This window comes from Brienomyrus brachyistius, chromosome 13, assembly GCF_023856365.1.
Source record: "Brienomyrus brachyistius isolate T26 chromosome 13, BBRACH_0.4, whole genome shotgun sequence".
Lineage (NCBI taxonomy): Eukaryota > Metazoa > Chordata > Actinopteri > Osteoglossiformes > Mormyridae > Brienomyrus > Brienomyrus brachyistius.
The window spans coordinates 60,349-74,451 of NC_064545.1; the positions used below are offsets into that span (position 1 = coordinate 60,349).

General features: G+C 42.4%; 1 long non-coding RNA gene across 1 annotated transcript; it reads left to right on the forward strand.

The window, feature by feature from the left end:
* Positions 1 to 1,729: 1,729 nt before the first annotated feature.
* On the forward strand, positions 1,730 to 7,359 carry LOC125706471 (uncharacterized). The gene is made up of 3 exons (XR_007382002.1): positions 1,730 to 1,920; positions 5,217 to 5,306; positions 6,857 to 7,359. It is a non-coding gene; the product is annotated as an uncharacterized LOC125706471 (long non-coding RNA).
* The last annotated feature ends 6,744 nt before the right edge of the window (positions 7,360 to 14,103 follow it).

Sequence of the window (14,103 nt, forward strand, 5' to 3'; positions counted from 1 at the left end):
CTCTTTGTTATCATTATTATTATTATTATTATTATTATTATTATTAAGGTGCCATTCCGTGAGCTTATCCATAGCACTGGCTGTCACTGCACCTGGGTTTTTTCTCTGTTACATTTGGCCATAAATAAAGCATCACAGCTGGCTTCTCCCCAGAAACAAATGGGATGGCTTAAAAGGGTCAGTGGACACGTACTGAGACAGTGTCCCTCAGAGGGCATCCTGCTTCGACCCATGGAGGACGCCGTGTCTTTATCTAATGACGTTTGCATTTCCCTGTTTTGTTTTTCCTTTCTTATATTCCTCTTAATGTGAGCACAGCCAAAGTGGAAATAGACCGTGACAAATCACAGCATCTGCTAATCAAAAAATGATAAGTACTGCCAAACATGTAAATAGTTTCAAATTTGCTAATAAAATGAAGACGCTAAATAAATATGTGGAAGACCATCTGTTTGACCTGGACCAGGGATACAGTTTGTTTACATGCAGAAAGTGAATCAGATTCCCTCGAATACATTATTGTGGCACCAAACAGTTTCTAGATTGTACTTCCATTTTGAGAGTTTGGTGTCAGAGTCTGTAACAGACCCCCCCCCCCCCCCCCCCCCCGGTCTTGATGTGTCCCATGCTGGTTGGTGTGAGGATTGTTTACGGAACTTACAGTCTCCAGACTGACTCTATTGGGTCAATTTATAGTCGTAGCTTTAGAAAATTCTGACTCTCCTCCCATTTTCCTGAATTCACATAAAGCCAGGCCATATATGTGCCTCCCACCAGCAAAATTGTATGGATCTCAGGAAGTGTCGAGTGTCGTAGATCATGTCCAAATCCACAGCAAAAGCGTGTCTGTTTGAACCACATACCAGGGAATCACTGTCGAAATATATGATCAAGATAATAAAAATTTTAAGTAAATTTCAGGCTAAGAAACAGATCAGGGATCTTATCAGAGAATCAGTAGTGCATGTTGATTCTAAAGTTACCTTTTAAGCCAGGTTTATGTTTCTGACACACAGCAGTGCCCATATCACGCCACTGGAAGCACATGTTGCACCAGAGTAATTTCTGCCTGATCACTCATCATACCATACTGCCCCACATGTGCCACATTCAGTAGTAGCAGGAAGTGAGTAAGGGGGTGATGCGTTCCAGTTGAGTAAGATCTAACCTCCCCTTTGTTGTTTATACTGGGTCAGTTTTTCCACTTTGCCTGTAGGTGTCAGCACAAAAGTAGTGAAATTTTACATTAGTCAACATACTATATAAATAGAGAAAGGCACAAGAAGCCCAGAATTTCAGCAGCAGGGGGCTATTATGCTAGATATGAGTATGACTGTTCCACTCCAGGGAGGTGTTTGGCTCAGCACAATGCATGCAGTGCTGTGCAAAAGTCTTTGGCAGCCAAAGGAAATGTTTAAAGCTATTTATCTAAGGTGCTAAATGTGTATTTCCACAGAACAAATAACACAATTTGACTTTAGAACATACTCAAATTAAGAGTGACACAAGAAATACTAACAGGAATTTCTTTTGTTCTTTAGAAATTCCCTGATATGTTGGATGGCTAGATGAACACTGCTTCAGGTCACAGACTTCGTAAGGCTACGTTCACACTGCCATGCTTAAGTGACTCAAATCGGATTTTTTTGCCTTAATGTGACACAGATCTGATCTTTTCAGGGCGGTGAGGACACGCAAATCTGACTTTTTGAAATCAGATTTGTGTCACTTTCATATGTGGTACTAAATCGGATACGTATCCGACTCGCGGCCATGCGACCTGAATGTGAACGCTCAGATCGGAATTCATGTGGCTTTTTGCTTATACGCATGCGCTGACATCATTAGCCTGCACCGGCTGATGCACCCACACATCTCTTGGTGCAGGAGTTCCAGCAATAACTGGGAAAACAGAAAAAGGTAGCCGCTTGGTTTTTTTTTATCCTTTTCGCCCTCCTCATGTACAGCTGATTCACTGTTTGTCGTCCTCCAGAACAAAGTGCGATATATGCGTGAGCTACCGATGCCTCCATTTTAATGCCATGAGTCGTCCCACAGATATGACGTTTTTTGTTGTTGGCGATGTAGTTGACTCGAGTAAAAACGTATCAATGTGCGCATGCGTGACCCTTTGAAGGACCGATGCGTTCTCATTAGTCAGATACTTGTAGTTATGAATGTGAACCGTTAAGATAGACAAATCCGATCTGAGCACAAAAATATCGGAATTGAACGATGTGGCTGGAATATTGATTAGCCATATAACTAATTAGCCATATCAGGTGTCCTCGTGTTCGAGTACAAAACATACATGGGTGTATTGGATGGTTGCTGAAAGTCCTTTTGTGACCTTAGGAGAAGTTTAGAAATGGCTAGGCTGACACACTCTCACAGACAAAATATCACAGATTTACATCAACATGAAGATCACTTAAACATCATCTTCTTTGACTGCCTAAGACTTTTGTAAAGTATACGCAGGTCAGCTAGGGCAGTGTGTTGCATGCAGATGTGACTCTAACCCCAGACCCTGGCTGATGCAGATGGACAAGCAGCTGCCATCAAAGGGCTGGGACAAAGGTCAAGGCTCTTTTTATTCTTCACCTGGTACCAGCCATGTTGACATCCACGTACAGCTTCGCTGAGCTGGCACTGAGATCTGTAAAACCCCATCATAAAGTCAAAATCAATCAACTAATAAATGAACCATAATCAAGTTATTCAAAGTATGAATAACTATTGTGTCTTAGTTTAAATTTAAATTTTAATTATGTAGTGTTTAATTCACAGTCATCCCATGAAAGGTTCACATAAAAGATATGGATTATAAAAGTCTGTCTCATATAATTGTTCAACAAAGCCATTTCATTTTATTAATCAAAAATCATTACAACAAGCTTGCAATAGGTTTGGATTTGAATTAACAAAACCAAATTTCAGATTTCTTTTGCATGTTATGTACGACTGCTGTTTAAATGGTTTTACAGATGTTATAACTTAGGGAGTTGGCTGTTTGCAGGGTAAAGGTTCAAACGTTTAACGCTAATTTAAATCAATCACTGCCAGTAGTCTGGTAGTCATCTGTAGGTCACCAGATCATCCTTAATTCACTATCCTCCATAACTCTGCTCTGATAAAAAGCGCTTCTCCACGACCAAGAGCAGCTGTTCACACATATCAGAGGTGGAAAGTTCAGGTTCAGAGAGTACAAATCCAGACCAAGATTTTGTTTCAACCAACCAACTGAATACTCTGTGAAAGTAACACTTTATACTCAACTGGTTAGTTGAAACAAAATCTTGGTCTGGATTTGTACTTCCTGAACCTGAACATGCCACCTCTGACACCTATGCACTCGAAACTCACTGTAAATACCAAAGAAATCATGACACCTCACACCAGTACTACAGTATTATAGCACATGGAGCATAGCATTATTGATAAAGTCGCAGGCTTATTTTAAGTATTGCACTGTTTTTAGTGGGGGGGCGGGTTTGTACTGCAGGTTTGCATAAAAAATATGGGTTGACCTCTGCCTTGCCTTTTCCAGTTACCCCTTTAGGGGTGCCAACTGGCAGAGGTTGTGTAAACTCACCTAGCCTGCGGGACTGAGGTTCCACGCTATGCTTTTTATACACAGAGTAGCGTGTTGTGATCCAGTAGTGTGGGACAGGAGAGAGAGAGAGTTTTTGGGGAAACTGCGTCGCCTCCGGTCACGGTGCCGCTCTGCTTGCGTGAGGAGATCTCCTTCATCTCCATAAATCTGAGCACTCCATCTGGCTTGTGGCAGGCGGCATTCTCAAGAAATCCTTTTTATCTTTATTTGCACCTATCACGTTATGTTAATTTAAATTTTTTTTAAACGTTTCACCGCTTCGCAATTATTCCGTTTTTGGTGTCATTTCATACAGGCCAACATTATTTTTTACTGTCAGTGATTAATCTGTATTTTAGTCTTTCACTTATATGGCAAAAATTAATTACTATTCCTATTAATAAAGGCGTATAATGAAACTTAGTATACTAGAGAAAATATTTTGTGAGTACTTTTACTTGTTCTATATTTTCCCCTTCGACATTTTCCATTTAACATCGATGTTTATAAGGACATAAGTGATTTCCATCTAACCAGATGTTTGCATTTTTGCACTTAAGGTACGGTACAATGGGCTTGTTTGGCATTTTCCTCATCCAGTACGCAAATAAGCGTTTACTACGGCTCATTTTCCCAAAATTAAAGAGCTTTTCACGTAGAATATATAACAGTCACCTGAATGATAAATCATACAGGATAAATCATAGATTCGCGTTACAACTAAACAATACGTTACATAAACTAATAATAAAATGTCTCCATAAAATAAGATGCACATTTATGCAGGTGTGAATTTCTGAATTCCACAAACACGCAGAAACGTGTTCTGCAACGGTAGTTAATCCATGACACCAGCGGTCCAATTAACTGTCATGTAAAACTGAAAAACAGGCACTTTTTTCTGTTTTGGAGACAAGCCACAAGAACCAGTCACCTTAATGTGGGAAGGGGAGGGGGGTGACTGAGAAAGATGACAACATTGGACTCTTCTTGCTTTTCATTAAGGAGGGGAGAAGGTCCCTCCTTTGACCAGTTACGTGCAGTTGTGCTGCTCTTGGTTGTTTTGACATGTTGAGATGTTACATGAAGAACACAGAGAAGTTCTGAAGAATGCCTTGGAGCCTGTGTTTCCTGCCTTTTCGGGAAAGTGTGCAGTAATTATGTCTTCAGGTTGGCATGTGAGATGTCTGCTTGTTGACAGTCACGAGTGGTTAACATCTCCGGGTTGAAGGGTTATGTGCTCTGTGACCGGAGTATTTTCATTAGAAGCATACATGGATGAAAAAGGTTCCTCATTGCACCTTGTTCATCACCCACACGCTGTCAGAAAAGAGGGTGCAGCCCTAGTACAGTGTTGTTCCCCAAGGTACAAACTACATTAATGTACCCCCATTCATTCATTCAGTCATTTTCTGTAACTGCTTGGTCTATTCAGGGTTGAGGGGGGTCCGGAACCTATTCCCGGAGGCTAATATACCCTCAAAGCTGCAAAAATGTTCCTCAGAGTGCGTTTCTGTAAAAGGTACCTTTACCTGCAGATAACCTGCAGGCCCTGGAGGGTTCAGCCTTAGTAATTGTGCCCTCAAGGTTAAATTTGGTACTTTTTTTCTGACTGCACCAGGACAAGAATCCTAATTGTGTCCACTGGCACAAACAGCCCTACCCACCTCTATCCTTCTTTAATCCTCACCGGCAAGATAACGAGGTGGAGGTGAGTGTCTGATATCATCACAGTCAAAACGACAGCAGGCGGCTGAGCGGTTGGTATTCAGGGAAATCTACAGCATTGCCTAAATTATGTGGCTGGGCCAGGCCTAATTTTCTTGGGGGGGAGGGGGGGGTGTGCCACTTTGGGTTGGGGGGGGTAACAGCAGCAAAGAAAAAATCGTTTTCAGCTACTAGATTCATATATCATTTACAAAGGGTGTAAAAAAAAAAGTTTAATTACATCTTGTATTCCCTCTTGCTCCTGCTTGTAGACCAAACCTAGTATTACATTCAAATCAAATCCACATAAGGAAATAGAATCTGCAAAATCTAGAAAAAAGCGGGGAAAAGGGTAAAGAAACTCGCTGAGAAAAGAAAAACTTAGTCTGATATGAAAAAGCAGTGATTGCTCCTTAAACTGCTCAAATATCAGAGACCGCCAAAGTGGAATCTCTGCTCTCTTCCTTTGTTGTCTGCCAGCTGGCTACACTGGCTGTGTTCTCCGCGTCGGCTTGAATGTACACAGCACTAACCAACTGTATATATACAAAAAATGAGTTTATAATCCTTGAGAGACATTTGTCAGGCTTGACTACTTGTAAAACACTTTTCGACTTGTTACAACCTGGACCGTTCACGCAATGTATAAAACTTCCATAGATGTTTTTTTAAGTGACTGTGATATTATCAACGGTGCAGTATTAAGTGCATTGCATTCGGAATATCCTGCCACTGGAAAAATGGCATGACCCTGGAATACGGCTTGGGAAATGTAATTAATGTACTGACTTACACTTTAAAGAAAATGTGCTATACCCATAAGTTAGTCAAACACTAGTTCGCCTGAACACAGGATTTATGATTGAGGGATGCTTTTTTTATTAATGTGCTGGTCTGTTATGAGGCATTTATAATATTTTTAGATATTTAGGACTCACAAATGCCTTTTCTGAAAAATAACAGAGATATTCATGTATAGTAATGTTTTGCCGTTTATAAATGCATCACAGTCCATTCTGAGTTGAATTTTTTTGTGATATTTCAATAATTTATTAAGTATAAATATGTTAACCTTCATGTGACTCATAGATTTTTACATGTTTTTCTATGTATGCAAATGCAGAGAGCCTGCAAGCGGCTACCCACCCCCACCCCCCCCCCCCCCCAAAATAAGTCTTCACAAACAGCAATATTGTATTGAAAAAGCTATCTAAGGTTTCTGTAGAAACAGGCAGTAAGTATCCACCCCACCCCCCCCGCTCATGAACACTGTTCATCTCTCACCACACACCTCACCGACACACACCCACACTGAGCTACACACACCCCTCCTGCACTCCTGCTTGGCTCCCGCGAGTTCTGACGAAAGGCTGATGTGCTGCCGTGAGAAGCTAGAGCTGCTGGGGGGGGTGGGGGGCACAGTCGCAGCAATTGCTTCCTGTGTGGCGGGAGGGTGGGCAGGCGGGCACTGAATGCGGCGGTGAAGGTGTGGAGCGCAGGTTCCGAGCCACAGACTGAGAGATAAGACGGCTTCTCTTCTTCTCCCTTCCATAGATCATGAGGAGAATCAGCCAGCAGGCAAAGCTACTGTCCAACGCCCACTGATACAGACATTCCAAAAAGAGAGGAAGCTGGGGTGAGACAGAGATATGTTCTCATTCACAAAAAGAAAACACCTTGAAGATTTACCCTCAGGTGACTGGGAGTGTCTTTGCAGCTTCTGTAAATAATATGGATTTCTCACATATGAGTAATATTTGAAAGTAGGACACAATGTTCACAGGATGGGAAAAAGACAATTGTTTTGCCAGTTGTTAAAAAAAATTCTGTCACTGTGATTAATGAGAGTCCCGATTGTAGTATTAGTGACATTTGAAGATTTGATGTGACCACACAAAAGAGCCAGAACGATGCTATCATAAAAAAAAACCACAATCTGACTGACATTCTCGTTCATCTCCTTTATTTCCATTACTTTATCCGTTTTATTGTTTTCTCCTTGTTTCCTAATCAGACATCTAGGCCGATTCTTCGGTTGGTATTTATGTCGCGTAATATCACCTTGGGACATCTGTGCCCAGTAGCAGAAATGTCCGCAGGTGATAACTAGCATGGCTGTACCCTGTCCTCACACAGAGGAAGTGAGATTAGCACTGCAGCTTGGGGAGTCTGATGGGTTTGCTGTAGACTACAGCACAGAACCAAGTGTCACGACTCTGGCCTGTGACTGTAATTAAGCAAAGCGTTACATTATTATAGCTGCTGAACCTTGACCTTTGTTGTTCATACCAGGAAGACAGACTCTGGGGCTGCAAAGCCGCAATGTGTATAAATACATCCGAGTGCAATGTGTATAAATAAACTTTTTAAGTGACAAGGTCCAAAAAGGTTACAATACGTCAAGAGCACTTGATTCAGTTATTTATAGCAAATCTGAAGCTCTGTATATAGATTTTAGATCTCCGATATTACCTATGGTCCAGCCTTATCACTCTCTTTCTTTCCGTCATCGTTCACACTTTGGCCAAGTCACTTTGAAGACATTTGTGTGTAAATGTACGACACTAATGTAATATTGATTGTTGGCTACCAAATAGAAGCTGCCTGGAGTGAGGTGATTATTGGTGTGAAAAGCAAAGTGCGCTAACATGGTCAGTCCCCACACACAATAACAATTACCTGTGCTTTAGCCCAGGTAAGCCTGTGCATTAAAGCAGCCCTGCCTCTTCAATGTCATCGTGGAACAGTGCCGAGGGAACCGGGAGAGTGATGTGTTCTGCTGATGGTTCCTCCTCTTGAGATGCTTACTGCCCCCAGGGTGAGGGCTGTGGTGGGTGCAAGGGGAACAACACTCTCCTCAGGGGACAGCAGTTTATTTAGTACAGGTGCCGTCCAGAAGAACTGCAGGGCAAGACGAGCCACATAAACACCGAGGTGGACCTTTCAGAGGCCTGCTCACACTTGCCGAAACATGTGCATGCTGATATAGAAACAGAATCACATATGTAAACACCCCCTCCTCTACACACACACACACACACACAGAACACCCTCCTATATATTTGCACAAACCGCAAACACTGGTAGGTGTACATGTATAGTAAACACAAATAAATAACTTGTGCATTTATATACAAACAGGAGAGAACGAGGAGGATAGCTCAGACAGAGGCATACCTACCAGAACCATCTAAATACCTCTTTAGTTTGGGTTAGCCCTAAAGGGACGATTTTCCACTTTTTCTTGTGTATAATGAAACTTTCTGAGGCTTGTTCCCTGCAGTTCATGGTGCCTCTACTTTGAACTCCCTTTGCCACAACCTGCCACACTTACACTATTTTCTAAACCCAAAGGATAAACCGGGTTCTGTCGCTGCTGTACGACGCTGCACAATTTGCCACCTGTCTGATCTGAACGTCCCTTCAATATGTGCGATGTGTTATTCTTCAGTCCAGCAACCACTGCACGCTTGTTGATGGTCAGTCACTGAAAGTTTGCACACATACCAAAGCTGGCTGCTCGCCAGCTGTATGACTGTTATATCTTCCTCATTTGTATGCCATTTGTATGTATTTTATGGGCAGTGTGTGGTTCAGTAGGGTTAGCCTCTGTGCATGTGATGGGAAGGTCGGCACTTCAAGCACATCTGTGGGTCCTTGAGCGAGACCCTTAACCACCAGCTCCCTGGGTGCTGCTATGGGTGACTGCCCTTCGTGATCAGCTTACTCTCACCTACAGAAAGCTGGGGGGGGGGGGGGGGGGCATAAAGAGAAATTCCCCACAGGGATCAATAAAAGTATCAATTGTTATTATAAAAGCATCTGCCAAATAAGTATATTTGGTGTGAGGATGTCGTTTTTGTGTGGAAATATAAGTCGGGCTGCAGAGTTCTCTGGTGATACATCAAAGGTGTTCTCCGTTGGTCCTCCAGGTGAATATGGTTTGCACGTGACACCATGGTACAGCACAAATCATTAACTTGTAGATCAGTGTCAGGCTGCTCAGACCACGTTTAGCCTATTGAAAATCTGGGACAGTGGCAATGGCGGGAAGGGTGACGCGCTACCCTTTTAAAACCTGTCACCCAACACGACTGCTCCGTTCCACCCTCTGTGCACACAGATATATTTGTTTGATCGATCTTTCTCCGCTCTGTTGCTGTCTGACTTCTCAAAAGGAAGGACCCTTGGTTTCTTTGTGCTAGATCGGCATGAGGTGACAGCAAGACGTGTCAGAAATGAGGCTGCCCGCACCCTACCGCTGTTTGCATAAGGAGCAGGACGAAGTTGTTCTGCAGAAAAGAGAGAAAAGGAAACACTGGGCGTTGTGGGCAGGCGTTCAAATCCAGAGCCAAGTCCCTCAGGAGAGATGATGTAATGCTCCCTTGCAGGCTGCTCATAGTTCAACGTCCCTCTGATCCCGTTTCCTATTCATGTTTACTATCTCCTTCCCACAGGTGAATCGAGGAGAAGGCATCCATCTTCTTTCTGCCATGGCTATCATAGTTATTTTAGAACGTCATGTAATGAGAGCCCAAAACGTAGGGCTATAGGATCTGAGGGGGGGCATGTACCCCCCAATATTTAACTTGGCTTCATTCCTTCCCTCGCCAATTACCATCCATCCATCCATTTTCCAAACCGCTTATCCTACTGGGTCGCAGGGGGTCCGGAGCCTATCCTGGAAGCAATGGGCATGAGGCAGGGAACAACCCAGGATGGGGGGCCAGCCCATCGCAGGGCACACTCACACACCATTCACACACACATTCACACCTACGGGCAATTTAGCAACTCCAATTAGCCTCAGCATGTTTTTGGACTGTGGGGGGAAACTGGAGTACCCGGAGGAAACCCCACGATGACATGGGGAGAACATGCATACTCCACACACATGTGACCCAGGCGGAGACTCGAACCCGGGTCCCAGAAGTGAGGGAACAGTGCTAACCACTGCACCACCATGCCACCCCCCTTGCCAATTACTTTGCATTTAAATTATAGAGTTTTAAATTATGGAGTTTTAAATTAAGTAAAGCTAAACTAACCATTGTATCCGTAAAAATAATAAAAGATTGAATGCAACATGTTCACAAAGAGTATATAGTTTAATGTCACAGGGCTACGGTGAGCATTAAGCACAAGTGGAGCAAATTCCAAGACCCAGGAACTTTAAAGGACAATTTACAGACACCAGTTCAACTAACCTGCATGATTTGTTTTTCTGTTCTGGGGGAACTGGGGTAACCAGAGGAAAGTCATGCAAACGGGGGAATATTCACAGTCCACACATTATGGTAGAGCAGATCCTGCAACCCGGAGGGTTAGAGGATATAACACCAAGCACTGGGCCACCGCACTGCCCGTTTTTATTGTGCAATCAAAGTGTTTGACAATGAAATATATAAATGTTTCGGCAGAGATGTAGGGCGATGGGAGTGGATCGTAAAAGTTACAGCAGGATCATTCATAAGCAGGTGCCTTAGAGAAACCCTTGGAGCCTTGGTCTGCTGCTGGTACCTGCACATGCGAGGAGCACCTGGCTTGTGCGGTGAGGGAGACAGGTGCCGCGCCATCGCGTGCTCAGCTCTCTCTTGCTTTCACACTCCTTTGACTTCCATTCATCTCGCACAACAGCAGAGATTCCTGGGGTGATGGGTGCTAAAAGCAAAGCTGCTATTTTGGGTAGCTTTTGTGTTTTTTTGGGTAGCTTTTGTGTTTTTAAGTTCTCGCCCGTCTTCTCCATCTCGATAGCGGCACAGGTGGCCCCCTTGGTCCCACTGTGTTTACGTGATCAGATGGCACGCTAAACTGAAAATTTCCTTAACTTTTTTGTTTCATCTTGCCGTTATTGAAAAAAAGTGCACCAAGACTTAAAAGCAAACTATTGAAATGTGGTTTTATTCGGGAAGCGAAGGAGTGAAAGAGGGATGTGCCATCTGTCTGGGGCCTGTGACATAGGAGTGAGTAAAGAAACAAATGGGGCAGGTATAAGGATCTAAGCAACTTTGACAGCGGCTATATTGTGATGGCTAGACAACTGGGTCAGATCATCTCCAAAACAGCAGGTCCTATGGAGTGTTCCTGGCATGCAGTGGTCAGTACCTACCAGTAGTCATCCAAGGAAAGCCAACCTGTGAAATGGGGACAGGGTCATGAGTGCCCAAGGCTCACTGATGCCTGTGGGGAGCGAAAGCTAACCCATCTAGGCTGATCCCACAGGAGAGCTACTGTAGCACAAATTGCTGGCTATGATAGAAAGGTGTCAGAACTCACAGTGCATTGCAGCTTGCTGTGTATGGGGCTTCACTGTCACAGACTGGTCAGAGTGTCCAAGCGGACCTCTGATCTTTGCTGAAAGTGCCTGTAATAGGCATATGAGCATCAGAACTGGACTATGGACCAATGGAAGGAGATCGCCTGGTCTGATGAGTCACATTTTCTGTTACATCATGTGGACGGCCGAGTACATGTGCATCATTTACCTGGAGAAGAGATGGCACCAAGATGCGCTATGGGAATAAGGTAAATTACAGTACACCTTCGAGACAGTGGTATTCCCCAATAGCAGTGACCTCATTCAGCAGGATCAATGCCCTGTCACACTGCAGAAACTGCTAATGTCTTGGTGACAGATACCACAGGACATCTTCAGGGTACATGCCTCAGTGGATCAGAGCAGCACGAGGTGGATCTACACAATTAGGCAGGTGTTATGGCAGATCGGAGAACATCTCAATTTCAAACGCTTATTGGCAGTTATTGTGTCCACACAGAAGTTAAAAATTTCTTTTCTTTTTTAATTTTGATTACATGAAACCTCCATGAAGTGACACAAGTCTTTTAGTCAGTAACTAAAAAATGTGGCATCCCCTTTTTACCACGTCCTCTGAACCTTTGCAGAATAGGCAATGTAATGCATTTCATGTGGAATACTTAGAATTCTTTATTTTTCTTTATTTTCAGTTCGTAATCTTTCAGTTTATGAAACTGTCAACAAATTGGTAACACTTTCCCAAATACTTAGTAATAGCTTAATTACCACTGAAGTACAAAATCATAAACAGAGTTGTTGCTTCAGATAAAAGCTGCATCCCGATTCATTAATGAACAAGCAATAGATCAGTATTTAATTCACTTGTGTTATTCACGCCTTGTTCCTTCAGCATAGTTCCCAAACTAAGGTTTACAGAATTAACGGATATAGTAACAAATATAGTAACTGCTGTTATAAAACATGCGTGACTATTCATTAATGATGAATCATCAGTATGTAACTAAGACTTAGTTTGAGGTTAATTAATGCATAAGTAATAATGTAATACTATATTATTTGTGCCCCGTCAGGTAAAGTATTTTGAACCAAATCAACCTTTAACCTTACATGTCCTTCCAGCGCCTCTCGCGGGGAACAGGGAAGGGAGGGATGGGAAGGGAGGTCTCGGTTAGCGCTCTCACGCAACCTGGCCAATCTTTAACCCGGGCGCCGCACGGTGCTGCACGCGATACTGCTTGACACTTTTATAGCTCTTCATTTAACCGACTCGCTGCAAAGCTGAAAACGTTACTGTAAACTAATTAATGCCTTAATGACGTTTGTAGATCACAGCTGACATTAACTTGCTTATAACATAACGGCGTTAATAAAGTTAAAATAAAATCTAATGTCTTCGTTAAAATGCGCCAAAAAGACATTCAGAGTACTAATACATGGATGATAGAAAATTAAATAATTGCTATGTATTCTGTGACTTCTAATGTGTCAGATTTATCAAACCGTCAAAAGCAAATGCTTTGATTAAAACACTTCGGGGCTAAAGATTTACCGCCCAGAAACACGCACCTTCGCACGCTAAGAACCTCCTTTGCAAGCTAAAAGCGAGTCTTACCTCAAGGACCATAAATTACATTTAAAAAGAAAAATATTTAATGACGCACGAAGTGTAGGCTACATTAATTCATCATCTTTCACGTAGATTGCCGTTCATACAAAAATTTCTTTTTTTTGGAAGATTTTGCAAATTTATGCAACGCTTAAACACAATGTATGCAGTTAAATCGCTACGTAAGTTATAATTTCGTTTATACGTTGACTTAATATACAATACCGCAGGCATACATTTTTGTAATATATTATGAATTAGTACAACATTACGAATAATATATAACATTTTATTTGCCCCAATAGGCCTATATTAAAACCGTATAATGACGTAGATATAGGCGACTTTAAAAAGAAATTAGTTATACATCCCTGAGTGTCCTGTCATATGCATGTAATTGTATTCATGGTGATTCATCCGTGCATTTTCTCTACCAGCTTTAATGTAATAATATCAGCTGGTTTCAGCGTTGATATGCATAACATCTGCACTTTAATATAAATTAATATAATATAAAACCATATCAATACTAAATGTGTGCATTATTTTAAATCAATATCACTGCGCGTAGTGGGTAACTAACATCAGTAATTTATTTTCAATGCCAGCGTGTGTGTGTGTGTGTGTGGATTAGGTTTATATTACGTTGTGGGGACCATTCTCAGGTCCCCACAAAGATCTATCACTGCAATCAAAAAGCTAAAAATGCCAAAATTCTCGAATTGTGTTTAATTACTTATGGTTAGGGCTGGCTGGGAGTTAAGGTTGTCCTGTCGGAATTAGAGGTTTCTGCATAGAAATGAATAGAGAGTCCCCACAAACATAATTACAATCCTATGCGTGTGTGCGTGTGTTTGTGTGAGCGCGCGCGCTTCTTCCGATGTTACTCCTTTCCTCTAATCTCGTTCTGGTCTGTGA